The sequence below is a fragment of the Hyla sarda genome, chromosome 9 (genome assembly GCF_029499605.1).
Source record: "Hyla sarda isolate aHylSar1 chromosome 9, aHylSar1.hap1, whole genome shotgun sequence".
Lineage (NCBI taxonomy): Eukaryota > Metazoa > Chordata > Amphibia > Anura > Hylidae > Hyla > Hyla sarda.
In genome coordinates this window covers 150138359-150152378 of record NC_079197.1, presented here as the reverse complement: position 1 = coordinate 150152378, position 14020 = coordinate 150138359, and the positions used below count along the sequence as shown (strand labels likewise).

The 14020-nt window shown below is 42.0% G+C and overlaps 1 long non-coding RNA gene across 1 annotated transcript in view; it reads right to left on the bottom strand.

The window, feature by feature from the left end:
- Positions 1-5647: 5647 nt before the first annotated feature.
- LOC130290684 (uncharacterized) overlaps positions 5648-14020 on the bottom strand; it is a 33860-nt gene continuing 25487 nt past the window's right edge. Inside the window, exons 2-7 of the long non-coding RNA XR_008847664.1 lie at positions 8158-8208; positions 8014-8055; positions 7250-7336; positions 6470-6591; positions 6132-6281; positions 5648-5787 (exon numbers count right to left, since the gene is read on the bottom strand). This is a non-coding gene — a long non-coding RNA (uncharacterized LOC130290684). The remainder of the gene's footprint in view (positions 5788-6131; positions 6282-6469; positions 6592-7249; positions 7337-8013; positions 8056-8157; positions 8209-14020) is intronic.

Below are 14020 nucleotides of genomic sequence, written 5' to 3'. Positions count from 1 at the left end.
CCGCCGCTCCGGACCCATCACCGCTGCCCTGGATGTCGCTCCATCGCTGTCCCCGTCGCTCTGGAACGTCTCTGCTGCCGGCCGGGTATCCTTGCTTTCTGTCGCCGCCATCACGTCGTTACGCACGCCGACGTACGTACGCGACAACGTGATGACGAGGAAGGAGAGCGCCGGCCATACAGGGGATCCCGGCACGGAGCAGACACCGAGGAGGCAGGTAAGGTCCCTCCCGGTGTCCTGTAAGCACTAACCCGGCTATTCAGTCGGGCTGTTCGGGACCGCCGCGGTGAAATCGCGGCGGTCCCGAACAGCCCGACTGAACAGCCGGGTTAGTGTCACTTTCCCTTCAGACGCGGCGGTCAGCTTTGATCGCCGCGTCTGAAGGGTTAATACAGGGCATCACCGCGATAGGTGATGTCCTGTATTAGCCGCGGGTCCCGGCCGTTGATGGCCGCAGGGAACGCCGCGATAGGGGTGTATTCGCCGTATAAGTGCGTCTTATACGGCGAAAAATACGGTAATTATATGTATTCCCCATTGTGAAAGTTTAGCATTTGACTATACCAAACAAGCATATTTGTATTTTCTGTACAAAGCAAAGTTGATTGATCCACACAAATCGTAGTAGAAGAATCCAAACCTGTCCTGATGTGAATTTACCCAGAGCAACCAAGCAGTATGCATTTATTATTGTTTATATAAAAAGATGAAAAACGCCAATTCATTGTTAACTATAGGCAAATTAGTTATTTCACATGTGTAAAGTTATTGATAAATGAGACCCTCACAGGATAATGTCCCAGATATGAATTTGGAATGTTAGTGTAGTCTCTGTGGTGCAATTAGGTAGAACATTCAGAAATCTGAAAGGTTGGTGGTTCAAATCACAACTATCTCTTCAAATTGATATCTATTGATGCTATCCTTCCTACAAATATGTTTGTGTTTAATTAATTGGATTTTTTTTCCATTGGGCTATGTTTTAAAAATGTGTTTATTTTTTTTTTTTTAAAGGGTACCTCTCATCAAAAAAAACTTTTGATATATTATAGATTAATGTATGCAGAATAACTTTACAATTGCATGTTATTAAAAAATATGCTTCTTTCTATTTAATTTTCCACTTTGAAGAAATTACCACTAGGGGTCTCCCTACCAGTCCTGGCAGCAAGCATTTCAGACTCATGCTGGAGTCCTAAACATTACGAGCTGCCAGCCTGCTTTGTTCACAAAGGAGAACACTCAGAGCTGCCAGCCTGCTTTGTTCACAGCCTGTTTGGCTGTGAACAAAGCAGGCTGGCAGCTCTGAGTGTTTAGGACTCCAGCATGAGTCAGAAATGCTTGCTGACAGGACTGATCGGGAAAAATACAATAGAAAGAAGCATATTTTTTCATTAACATGCTATTGGAAAGTTATTCAACATTCATTCATCTAAAATATATCAAAAGTACAGAATGGGAACGTCCACCATATTTGTCATAGTTGGGGAAACCTGTGATGCCATATGGAAGAAATTGCAGCCTCTGCACCTTCCACAACCAACTGAAAACATTTAGCTTTCCACAGCTGAGGGTTTTAGGGTTAATGCCAACTTCCCTAATTGTGTTGGTGCCCTGGATGGGAAGCATGTTCGCACCAGAAAACCTTCTGGTAGTGGGTCTATGTACTATAATTATAAAAAATTATTTTCCATTATATTAATGGCTATATGTGACTCATCCTATACATTTTTGGCTGTGGATATCGGAGCCTATGGACATAACAACGACTCTAGAGTCTAATTTTGGAAAAGCCATATACAGTGGAGCATTTGGAATACCTGAGGCCAAACCACTGCCCGGTACCGATGGACCTGCTATACCACATGTTATAGTCACAGATGAGGCTTTCCAGATGTCCAAAAATCTTTTAAAGCCATATTCTGGAAGAAGGTTAACACCTCAACGCCGGATCTTTAACTATCGCCTCACACGTGCCCGTAGATATATAGAGTGCACGTTTGGAATTTTAACAAACAAGTGGAGGGTTCTGACCACATGCATACAACTAAAGCCTGAGAAAGTGGACTGTGTAATTCTTGCATGTGTAGTGCGACACTATTTCATTCTCAACACTGAGGCCGGAGTTGTTCCAAATATTGAAGAAGTAGAAGAGTCCCCATTGGTTGGCCTGGATTATACCCCTCTTCGGTCATCAGTGTCAGTGATGCAAATAAGGGACCAATTTGCTACCTACCGTATTTTTCGCCCTATAGGACGCATCGGCATATAAGACGCATCTTATTTTTAGGTGCAAAATCTAAAAAAATTTAAGATTTTGAACCCAATAGTGGTCTTCAATCTGCGGACCTCCAGATGTTGCAAAACTACAACTCCCAGCATGCCCGGACAGCCAACGGCTGTCCGGGCATGCTGGGAGTTGTAGTTTTGCAACATCTGGAGGTCCGCAGATTGAAGACCACTGCATAGGAGGTAATACTCACATGTCCCCGCCGCTCCGGACCCGTCACCGCTGCCCTGGATGTCGTTCCATCGCTATCGTCGTGTCCCCGTCGCTCCGGAACGTCTCTGCTGCCGGCCGGGTATCCTCGCTCTCCGTCCCCGTCATCACGTTGTTACGCACGCCGACGCACGTACGCGACGACGTGATGACGAGGAAGGAGAGCGCCGGCCATACAGGGGATCCCTGAACGGAGAAGACACCGAGGAGGCAGGTAAGGTCCCTCCCGGTGTCCTGTAAGCACTAACCCGGCTATTCATTCGGGCTGTTCGGGACCGCCGCGGTGAAATCGCGGCGGTCCCGAACAGCCCGACTGAACAGCCGGGTTAGTGTCACTTTCCCTTCAGACGCGGCGGTCAGCTTTGAACGCAGCGTCTGAAGGGTTAATACAGGGCATCACCGCGATAGGTGATGTCCTGTATTAGCCGCGGGTCCCGGCCGTTGATGGTCGCAGGGACCGCGGCGATAGGGGTGTATTCGCCGTATAAGACGCACCGACTTTTTCCCCCCAGTTTTGGGGAAGAAAAAGTTCGTCTTATACGGCGAAAAATACGGTACTTCACGTCTCCACTTGGTGCTGTACCATGGCAAGATGCTGTATAGGTAATAAGACTTCCTTTTGGAGGTTGTATGTGTGGTGTACCGTTATTTAAATCTTATACTTAATCAAAGTTTCTATTTCATTTTCAGATGAATTCCACATCACTAGATGAATTCCACATCTATCAACATCAAATTTACTACAAAAGTAAAACTTTTATAAAACAACAACTCGAGTGTTTTTCATAAACATTAGAAAAACATGGTAGAAAACACAGTATATAATGACTTATTATAAATTATTAAACATTCACATCACATCCTCCTCTATACTTGACCTTCTTTTACTTCGAAACTCTCCTCATAACGCATTTGCAAGGAGAAAGGTATAGGGAACTGTCTGGGTCTTTGGTGTTGATGTACTGAGGGTGAGGATGAAGGATATACAGGACCTTGAGGGGGGGGAGGGGGGGGGTTAAGAAAATCATGGGTCATTTTTATCAATCTGGCTTTATAATTAGAGAGCTGTTCTTCAGACATTGTATCCAAAGATGGAAGAAGTGTCATTAGAAAGTCCCGATTTGGACCAGGGCCAGTGACTAATCCCTTCGGACGTAGTAGACGCACATCAATATGGAGGAGTTTGGAGGCGCATAGATCCTCCAATTTTTGAATGGCCTCTATAATTAAATTTTCCCTCTGTGAGTCACGATTTTTACGTGAAATATGGCGTTGGGATAATTTAACCCCTTAAGGACGCAGGACGTAAATGTACGTCCTGGTGAGGTGGTACTTAACGCACCAGGACGTACATTTACGTCCTAAGCATAACCGCGGGCATCGGAGCGATGCCCGTGTCATGCGCGGCTGATCCCGGCTGCTGATCGCAGCCAGGGACCCGCCGGCAATGGCCGACGCCCGCGATCTCGCGGGCGGTCCCCCATTAACCCCTCAGGTGCCGGGATCAATACAGATCCCGGCATCTGCAGCAGTTCGCGATTTAAATGAACGATCGGATCGCCCGCAGCGCTGCTGCGGGGATCCGATCATTCATAACGCCGCACGGAGGTCCCCTCTCCTTCCTCCGTGCGGCTCCCGGCGTCTCCTGCTCTGGTCTGTGATCGAGCAGACCAGAGCAGGAGATGACCGATAATACTGATCTGTTCTATGCCCTATACATAGAACAGATCAGTATTAGCAATCTTGGTATTGCTATGAATAGTCCCCTATGGGGACTATTCAAGTGTAAAAAAAAAAATGTAAAAAAATGTAAAAGTAAAAGTAAAAAAAAAGTGAAAAATCCCCTCCCCCAATAAAAAAGTAAAACGTCCCTTTTTTCCTATTTTACCCCCAAAAAGCGTAAAAAACATTTTTTATAGACATATTTGGTATCACCGCGTGCGTAAATGTCCGAACTATTAAAATAAAATGTTAATGATCCCGTACGGTGAACGGCGTGAACGAAAAAAAATAAAAAAAGTCCAAAATTCCTACTTTTTTTAAAACATTTTATAAAAAAAAATTATAAAAAATATATTAAAAGTTTTTTATATGCAAATGTGGTATCAAAAAAAAGTACAGATCATGGCGCAAAAAATGAGCCCCCATACCGCCACTTATACGGAAAAATAAAAAAGTTAGAGGTCATCAAAATAAAGGGATTATAAACGTACTAATTTGGTTAAAAAGTTTGTGATTTTTTTTAAGCGCAACAAGAATATAAAAGTGTGTAATAATGGGTATCATTTTAATCATATTGACCCTCAGAATAAAGAACACAAGTCATTTTTACCATAAATTGTACGGCGTGAAAACAAAACCTTCCAAAATTAGCAAAATTGCGTTTTTCGTTTTAATTTCCCCACAAAAATAGTGTTTTTTGGTTGCGCCATACATTTTATGATATAATGAGTGATGTCATTACAAAGGACAACTGGTCGCGCAAAAAACAAGCCCTCATACTAGTCTGTGGATGAAAATATAAAAGAGTTATGATTTTTAGAAGGCGAGGAGGAAAAAATGAAAACGTAAAAATTAAATTGTCTGAGTCCTTAAGGCCAAAATGGACTGAGTCCTTAAGGGGTTAAAGGGGTACTCCGGTGAAAAACTTTTTTCTTTTAAATCAACTGGTGCCAGAAAGTTAAACAGATTTGTAAATTACTTCTATTAAAAAATCTTAATCCTTCCTGTACTTATTAGCTGCTGAATATTACAGAGGAAATTATTTTCTTTTTGGAATTCTCTCTGATGACATCACAAGCACAGTGCTCGTTGCTGACATCATTATAATAATAACTCTTTATTTTTTGTTGCCCTTAGTGGGATTTGAACCCAAGTCCCCAGCACTGCAAGACATCAGTGCTAACCACTGAGCCACCATGCTGCCCTTAGCATACATCTGCTATGCACGGTTGCTAAAATGGACAGAGATGTCAGCAGAGAGCACTGTGCTCGTGATGTCATCAGTGTTCCAAAAAGAAAGGGATTTCCTCTGTAGCATTCAGCAGCTAATAAGTACTGGAAGGATTAAGATTTTTTTAATAGAAGTAATTTAAAAATATGTTTAACTTTCTGCCACCAGTTGATTTAAAAGAAAAAAAGGTTTTCACCGGAGTACCCCTTTAATACGCAGCCCACTTGTGACATTTGCTTCGGGCTGTGAAGCACTCTCTTCCCCCTGTTGCCTTTCAATCTGCACTTCTTCAACATTGGTTGTTGCTTGTTGTACACCAGTATTTGAAGTAGTTCTAAAATGCAAAGAAATCGAAAATCTATTATAGCATAAAATTTTGATATTTTTAAGGAGATCCTGAAGAGGACGCGCCGGAGCCCCGAGGACAGGTAAGTGATCGTCAGCGGACCACACGGGGCACCATAAACGGCTATCCGGTGGCAGCTGAAGCAGTCTGCGCTGCCGGATAGCCGTTTATGCGATGGCCCCGACCTACAAAAGCATCGGATGTTGATGCTGCCTTCACCATGTGATGGCCTCTGAGAGGGCATTGTATGTTGAAATGATCGTATGTTGGGGCCATCGTAGGTGGGGGTCACTGTACATATATTTGCTCAATAAAGTTTAAGGTGAACTTACGTTCTCAATTCTTGAATTTTGTGCAGAAATGACAATCTGCATGTTTGTATGCTGAATTCTTAGCCCCAGAGCCACTAGGAAGGTTGGTGTCCCGAAGATGCTTGAAATAGCTGTCGCGTAAGGAACGCCAATGCTTTTGTACCAACTCCACTAAAAATTAAAAAGTCAATAATCATATGTTTGCCTATACACTATACTTTACAGGAAAAAAAATACTAACTGATCGCCTCCTGTAGCTTGCTTCCATACTTCAAAAAATCGCGGAAAAGGCCAATATATACCTGGTCCCATATTTTCCTATTATACACATTATCAGAATTAGAGATGAGCGAACTTACAGTAAATTCGATTCGTCACGAACTTCTCGGCTCGGCAGTTGATGACTTATCCTGCGTATATTAGTTCAGCTTTCAGGTGCTCCGGTGGGCTGGAAAAGGTGGATACAGTCCTAGGAAAGAGTCTCACGTATGGAAATATCATAATTAAAAATGTAGACCTTCCATAAAAAATAATTACATTTTTTTAAAATTATTTTTATGAAGCCAAATATGTATAGAACCTGACTAGAAATGAGCGAACTTACAGTAAATTCGATTCGTCACGAACTTCTCGGCTCGGCAGTTGATGACTTATCCTGCATAAATTAGTTCAGCTTTCAGGTGCTCCCGTGGGCTGGAAAACGTGGATACAGTCCTAGGAGACTCTTTCCTAGGAATGTATCCACCTTTTCCAGCCCACCGGAGCACCTGAAAGCTGAACTAATTTACGCAGGAAAAGTCATCAACTGCCGAGCCGAGAAGTTCATGACGAATCGAATTTACTGTAAGTTCGCTCATCTCTAATCAGAATGTTTCGGGTGCTCTTTATCCCATAGCGATGGGCGCTCTTGAACTAGTTGAATAACATCTTCACTACTGAAGTCAGTTGGGTCAATACTATAACCTGAATACCTTAGTTTTTTTTGAGGACTGCAAAAAAATAAAATAAAATAAAAATTTAAAACAAAAAAAAAAGGTGACAAAGTCAAGCATTTTCTCGATACCATTTCGCTCAAGTGTAATGGTTTATAGATTTCTAAAGGTGAGGTGCAGTGGGACAATATATTGGGAACCAATTACCTTTTTGGAAGGTTTTGAGGGTGCAGCATTTTTCCTTGACCTTTTTCTTGGCTGCATGGTTTGGGACGGTCTATGACTTGTAGTGGCCTATTAAATACAATAAATACACAATACACAATCATATACTAAAAGACATGGATATAATAAATAAAACAATAATGGATATTGGATAGCCATACTGTTCAACCATAATTTTGTGATTATCCCAGAAAAAAATTGTTTTCATATATGAACTGCCTCCAGAAAGAAAAAGATTTGTAAACTAATTCTATTAAAAGATCTTACTACTTTCAATACTTTTTAGAGTCGGAGGATGAGTTGTTCTTTTCTGTCTAAGTCCTCTCTGTGGACACGTGTCTCGGGAACTGTCCATGGTAGAAGCAAATCCCCATAGCAAACCTCTTCTACTCTGTGCAGTTCCCGAGACAAGTAGAGATGTCAGCAGTGAAAAATGTTTCCGGGCAGAAAAGAACAACTAAACTTTTGCAGCTGAAAAATATTGGATGGATTAAGATTTTTTAATAGCAGTATGTACAAATCTGTTGAATTTTCTGGAGCCAAATTATATATAAAAATCTTTTTTCAAGTAAAATACTCATTTCAAAAATGCCTTTCAATATATACCTGACTAGTAGATGGCTCCAGTGAAGGCTCTTCTTGCTCTTCCAGCATAGGTGACATTGGCAATGTAGGATTGTTAAATAAATTTGAATAGAAATGGAATTAAAAAAGAAGTTGAAATGCAATATAAATGAAAAACTTACTGATTGGGGTGGGCTATCCTGCACTTGTTCTGGGCTTGGCGTCTAAATAGTTTTTTGGGAAAAAATAGAAAAAAGAATTATAAATGGTAGGCCATGTAAAATATTCAACAATCAACTTCAATGTCAAATTAGCAAAATACATACCCCAGAAAGACTTTCCGAAAAAATGCTATGTGGAGATGACATATCAGCAACCTATGTGGGGGAAAAAAAATATTTTAAAAATCATATTCACACACACAAATACACAAACTACATTGAAAGGTCAGGTTTAGAGATGAGCGAACTTACAGTAAATTTGATTCGTCACGAACTTCTCGGCTCGGCAGTTGATGTCTTTTCCTGCGTAAATTAGTTCAGCCTTCAAGTGCTCCGGTGGGCTGGAAAAGGTGGATACAGTCCTAGGAAAGAGTCTCCTAGGACTGTATCCACCTTTTCCAGCCCACCGGAGCACCGGAAAGCTGAACTAATTTATGCAGGAAAAGTCATCAACTGCCGAGCCGAGAAGTTCGTGACGAATCGAATTTACTGTAAGTTCGCTCATTTCTAATCAGGTTCTATACATATTTGGCTTCATAAAAATAATTTTAAAAAAATTTAATAATTTTTTATGGAAGGTCTACATTTTTTATTATGATATTTCCATACGTGAGTTTGCACTTCAAAACAAGAGATTTAAAAAAAATAGCCCTTAAAAACTATTTTCTTTTTGTGATTTCACAAAATAATATTTTATAAAAAAATTATATAATCAATACATGTAGACACACTGATTAATGAACTAGCTCCAAACATCTAGGTACATAGTAGATTCCTGAAAACATGTTCTGCTTAATAATTTGCACCATTGCCCATAGCAACCTTTACAGTCACTATACAAAGGTTTAATTAACGGCTATTGAATTCTGCAATCAAATAATACAAAATATATTTATCCATGAAACAGCAAAAAAAAAATAAATAAATTTCAAATATTGATAGAATACTGTAGGTAAAATCATTACATGCCTAAAGATGAAATATACCGTATAAGACGTGGGGGGGGGAAACTGAGGGGGGAAAAGTTGGTGCGTCTTATACGGCGAATACACCCCTATCGCGGCGGTCCCTGCGGCCATCAACGGCCGGGACCCGCGGCTAATACAGGACATCACCTATCGCGGTGATGCCCTGTATTAACCCTTCAGATGCGGCGATCAAAGCTGACCGCCGCGTCTGAAGGGAAAGTCACACTAACCCGGCTGTTCAGTCGGGCTGTTCAGGACCGCCGCGATTTCACCGCCAGCCCGACTGAATAGCCGGGTTAGTGCTAACAGGACTCCGGGAGGGACCTTACCTGCCTCCTCAGTGTCTTCTCCGTTCAGGGATCCCCTGTATGGCCGACGCTCTCCTGCCTCATCGTTGCGTACGTGCGTCGGCGTGCGTAACGACGTGATGACGGTAACGGAGAGCAAGGATACCCGGCCGGCAGCAGAGACGTTCCGGAGCGACGGGGACACGGCGACAGCGATAAACCGACATCCAGGGCAGCGGTGATGGGTCCGGAGCGGCGGGGACACGTGAGCATTACCTCCTATGCAGTGGTCTTCAATCTGCGGACCTCCAGATGTTGCAAAACTACAACTCCCAGCATGCCCGGTCGACCCCGTTTTTGCCTGCAGTTGGGAAACCGCATACGGCCGAAAAAGCAGCCGACCGGAGGCTGCGGTTCACTGCGGTCGAATCAGACATACATTAACTACGGTTCCCGAATACGGCTGAGTGCGGGCGCCACGATTAAGCCCCGCCCACTCCTCCTCCCAGCCGTATACGGGAACTGTAATGACAAACCGTAGTGTGAACCCAGCCTAAGGCTCTCTTCACACCAAGTCAGGTGTGTCCGAAATCTCCTGATGCATACAGCAAAGGTACCAATAGTACCTCATTCACCAGACAGACCACAATAGAGGCCAGAAACCATTTTGGCCTCTGTTTGGGCAGAGTTTGTGTTTTTCTGCTATTCCATAGAGCAGGATCTCATAGCTACAGTCATGGCCATAAATTTTGGTACCCCTGAACTTTTTCTAGAAAATGAAGTATTTCTCACAGAAAAGGATTGCAGTAACATGTTTTGCTATACACATGTTTATTCCCTTTGTGTGTATTGGAAATAAGCCAAAAATGGGAGGAAAAAAAGATAATTGGACATAATGTCACCAAACTCCAAAAATGGGCTGGACAAAATTATTGGCGCCCTTAACTTAATATTTGGTTGCACACCCTTTGGAAAAAAACTGAAATCAGTGTCTTCCTATAACCATCAATAAGCTTCTCACACCTCTCAGCCGGAATGTTGGACCACTCTTCCTTTACAAACTTCTCCAGGTCTCTTATTGGAAGGCGCCTTTTCCCAACAGCAATTTTAAGATCTCTCCACAGGTGTTCAATGGGATTTAGATCTGGACTCATTGCTGCCACTTCAGAACTCTCCAGAGCTTTGTTGTCATCCATTTCTGGGGGCTTTTTGACGTATGTTTGGGGTCATTGTCCTGCTGGAAGACCCAAGATCTCGAACACAAACCCAGCTTTATGACACTGGGCTGTACAGTGTGACCAAAAATCCGTTGGTAATCCTCAGATTTCATGATGCCTTGTACACATTCAAGGCACCCAGTGCCAGAGGCAGCAAAACAACCCCAAAACATCATTGAACCTCCACCATATTTCACTGTAGGTACTGTGATCTTTTCTTTGTAGGCCTCATTCTGTTTTCGGTAAACAGTAGAATGATGAGCTTTACCAAAAAGCTCTATCTTGGTCTCATCTGTCCACAAGATGTTTTTCCAGAAGGATTTTGGCTTACTCAAGTTCATTTTGGCAAAATGTAGCCTTGCTTTTTTTATGTCTCTGTGTCAGCAGTGGGGTCCTCCTGGGTCTCCTCCATAGCGTTTAATTTCATTTAAATGTCAACGGATAGTTTGCGCTGACACTGATGCTCTTTGAGCCTGCAGGACAGCTTGAAAATCTTTGGAACTTGTTTGGGGCTGCTTATCCACATCCGGATTATCCTATGTTGACACTTTACATACATTTTTCTCTTCCGTCCACGCCCAAGGATATTAGCTACAGTGCCATGGGTTGCAAACTTATAATGTTGTGCACTGTGGACAAAGGCAAATCTAGATCTCTGGAGATGGACTTGTAACCTTGAGATTGTTGATATTTTCCCACAATTTTGGTTCTCAAGTCCTCAGACAGTCCTCTTCTCCTCTGTTGTCCATGCTTAGTGTGGCTCGCACACAGACACACAATGCAAAGACTAAGTGAACTTCTCTCCTTTTTATCTGCTTTCAATTGTGATTTTTATATTGCTCACACCTGTTACTTGCCCCAGGTGAGTATAAAGGAGCATCACATGCTTGAAACAATCTTATTTTTCCACAATTTTGAAAGGGTGCCAATCATTTTTTCCAGCCCATTTTTGGAGTTTGGTGACATTATGTCCAATTAGCTTTTTTTCATGACAAGTTGTGTGGATACTCTATGGGTGGGATTTATCAAAGTTGTCTATGTCCCGCATCAATATAGACCAAACTACGGAGGGTTAGGCCGGTCTATTGTGCGCCTAATTTATCAAAGGTTGCACGGCTCTTGATAAATTCTGCGCACGGACTTTGGAATCTAAGCTTTAGACTGTATTTAAATCTGCTCCAACATGGTCTGACATTTCGGCGTACTGTCAGCCAATGCGACTTGTCTCTGAAAAGTCGCTATTGATAAATTCAGCACCAATGCATATTCCATCTAAAATAGACAAGAATGCATCATGTTCTAAAAATCCTCTAAAGCAAAAGTCAAAAAGAAGTCACACATATTTAGACTGCGACTTTCTGTGCGACAAATTAAGATTGGAAAAAACTGTCTAAATCCTTTGATAAATATTCCCCAATGTTTCTACTCATTTTATTAATTTTATATCTCTGACTTAGCATCAACAAGCTAACATCACTGTGGTTAGGGCCTTAAAGGGGTACTCCGGTGAAAAAGTTTTTTTTTTAAATCAACTGGTGCCAGAAAGTTAAACAGATTTGTAAATTACTTCTATTAAAAAAATCTTAATCCTTCCTGTACTTATTAGCTGCTGAATACTACAGTGGAAATTCTTTTCCGTTTGAAACACAGAGCTCTCTGCTGTCATCACGAGCACAGTGCTCTCTGCTGACATCTCTGTCCATTTTAGGAACTGTCCAGGGTAAAAGGAAATCCCCATAGCAAACATATGCTGTTCTGGACAGTTCATAAAATGGACAGAGGTGTCAGCAGAGAGCCCTGTGCTCGTGATGTCAGCAGAGAGCTCTGTGTTTCAAAACGGAAAATAATTTCCACTGTAGTATTCAGCAGCTAATAAGTACAGGAAGGATTAAGATTTTTTAATAGAAGTAATTTACAAATCTGTTTAACTTTCTGGCACCAGTTGATTTAAAATAAAAAAAAATACAAAAGTTTTTCACCGGAGTACCCCTTTAGCAAGCTAACATCCCTATGGTTAGGGCCTTACGTTTAGGTAGTCCCAAAAAGCAGGGACAGTGGTTCTAGTGGGGTCTAGACTATTGAGTGGACATGTGGGGTTGTCGTATTTTGGAGTGCTACCTTGGATCAATTTTTCTGGATGATATATAATAATCCATCAGCTCTGCGCTGAATCTAAGTCAATGACAAGGTATAGCAGCCTCTTTTCTATATGGTTATAAATATATTCCTCCTGTTCTATGTTACCAGGTGAATCTACCAGATCCTGATCTACTGCAATCTCAGAATACCTGTCCCATCCCTGGAGAAGGGTCGTGTGACAAGGACCACACCTTCCTGTCATAACACAACAACATGAGCGGCATTCCTTGAATAGCACAGATAGCTAGAAATAGTGACGTTACAGCAATACAGGAAAGAATAATACAGAGATTACTGTAAGCAACTGAATCAAATTGTGTCCAATATTAATTCTACTTACAATGGATTTAAAGGGATACCCTACTTCCATTTCACCTAGTAATAGAGTTAGGTCTTAAAGGGGTATTCCTAGGAGCATAACTATAGGGGGTGCAGCTTGGCCCACATGCCTGAGGGGCCCATATAGTCTCTCGTCCCTATTGGAGTAGACCAGTGCTATAAATTGTGGTAAAGTACATTATAGCCGGGGGTCCTGTCACAGTGTTTGCACTGGGGCTCACCATTGTGAAGTTACGAAACTGGGTATTCCCATCTCAGAATGTAATAGGCTAGGGGATAATAAACTGATCGGTGGGGGTCCGACTTATTTGATTTAGTGATTTGAAAGGAAACTACCTGAATCTTGCCTTATCTATTTTGGCAAAAATCTGGCTGTGGTTCTACCATGTTAAGGGGTATTCCAATCTAAGGGCTTAATCCCTCTAATATCTCTACCCGTAAGTGGGTTAGGGGCCACTTATAATATAAACACTGGGACCACAGGCTAAATGCCCAGGATTTAAAAAAAAAAAAAAAAAAGCATTTCCACAGTATAGGCCATTACAAGATTATTGGTGGGGGTCTGACCGATCCAATTCAGTGATTTTAGAGGAAGCCATTGACATTTTTCCATACCTATTTGGCAATGATCCGGCTTTGGGTTTTGCCATGTTAAAGTGGTATTCCCATCATAAACATTTATGGCACATTCACTTGACATGTAATGGATAAGCTAAAATGGCTACTTACTATATGCTTGCTAAAATGGCCTCTCACTAGCTCACTCCCCCTCCCATCATGCTTAAAACAATGTGTATAAGATGGCGCCTCCAGTGAGGGCTACACCCAAGATGATAAGACCCACATCCTGGATGAAGAACACCTGCAGATGGAAGAAACTATAGTTTTGCACACGGCACCGTTTTACAGTCTATAAAAACCCTTGTAACTATTGTAAATACAGGAAGTGTCATTTGCTGAACTTTGTGTCAGAGTGATTTTCTTCTCTCGTGCATGCACTGATCCTGATACCTAATTA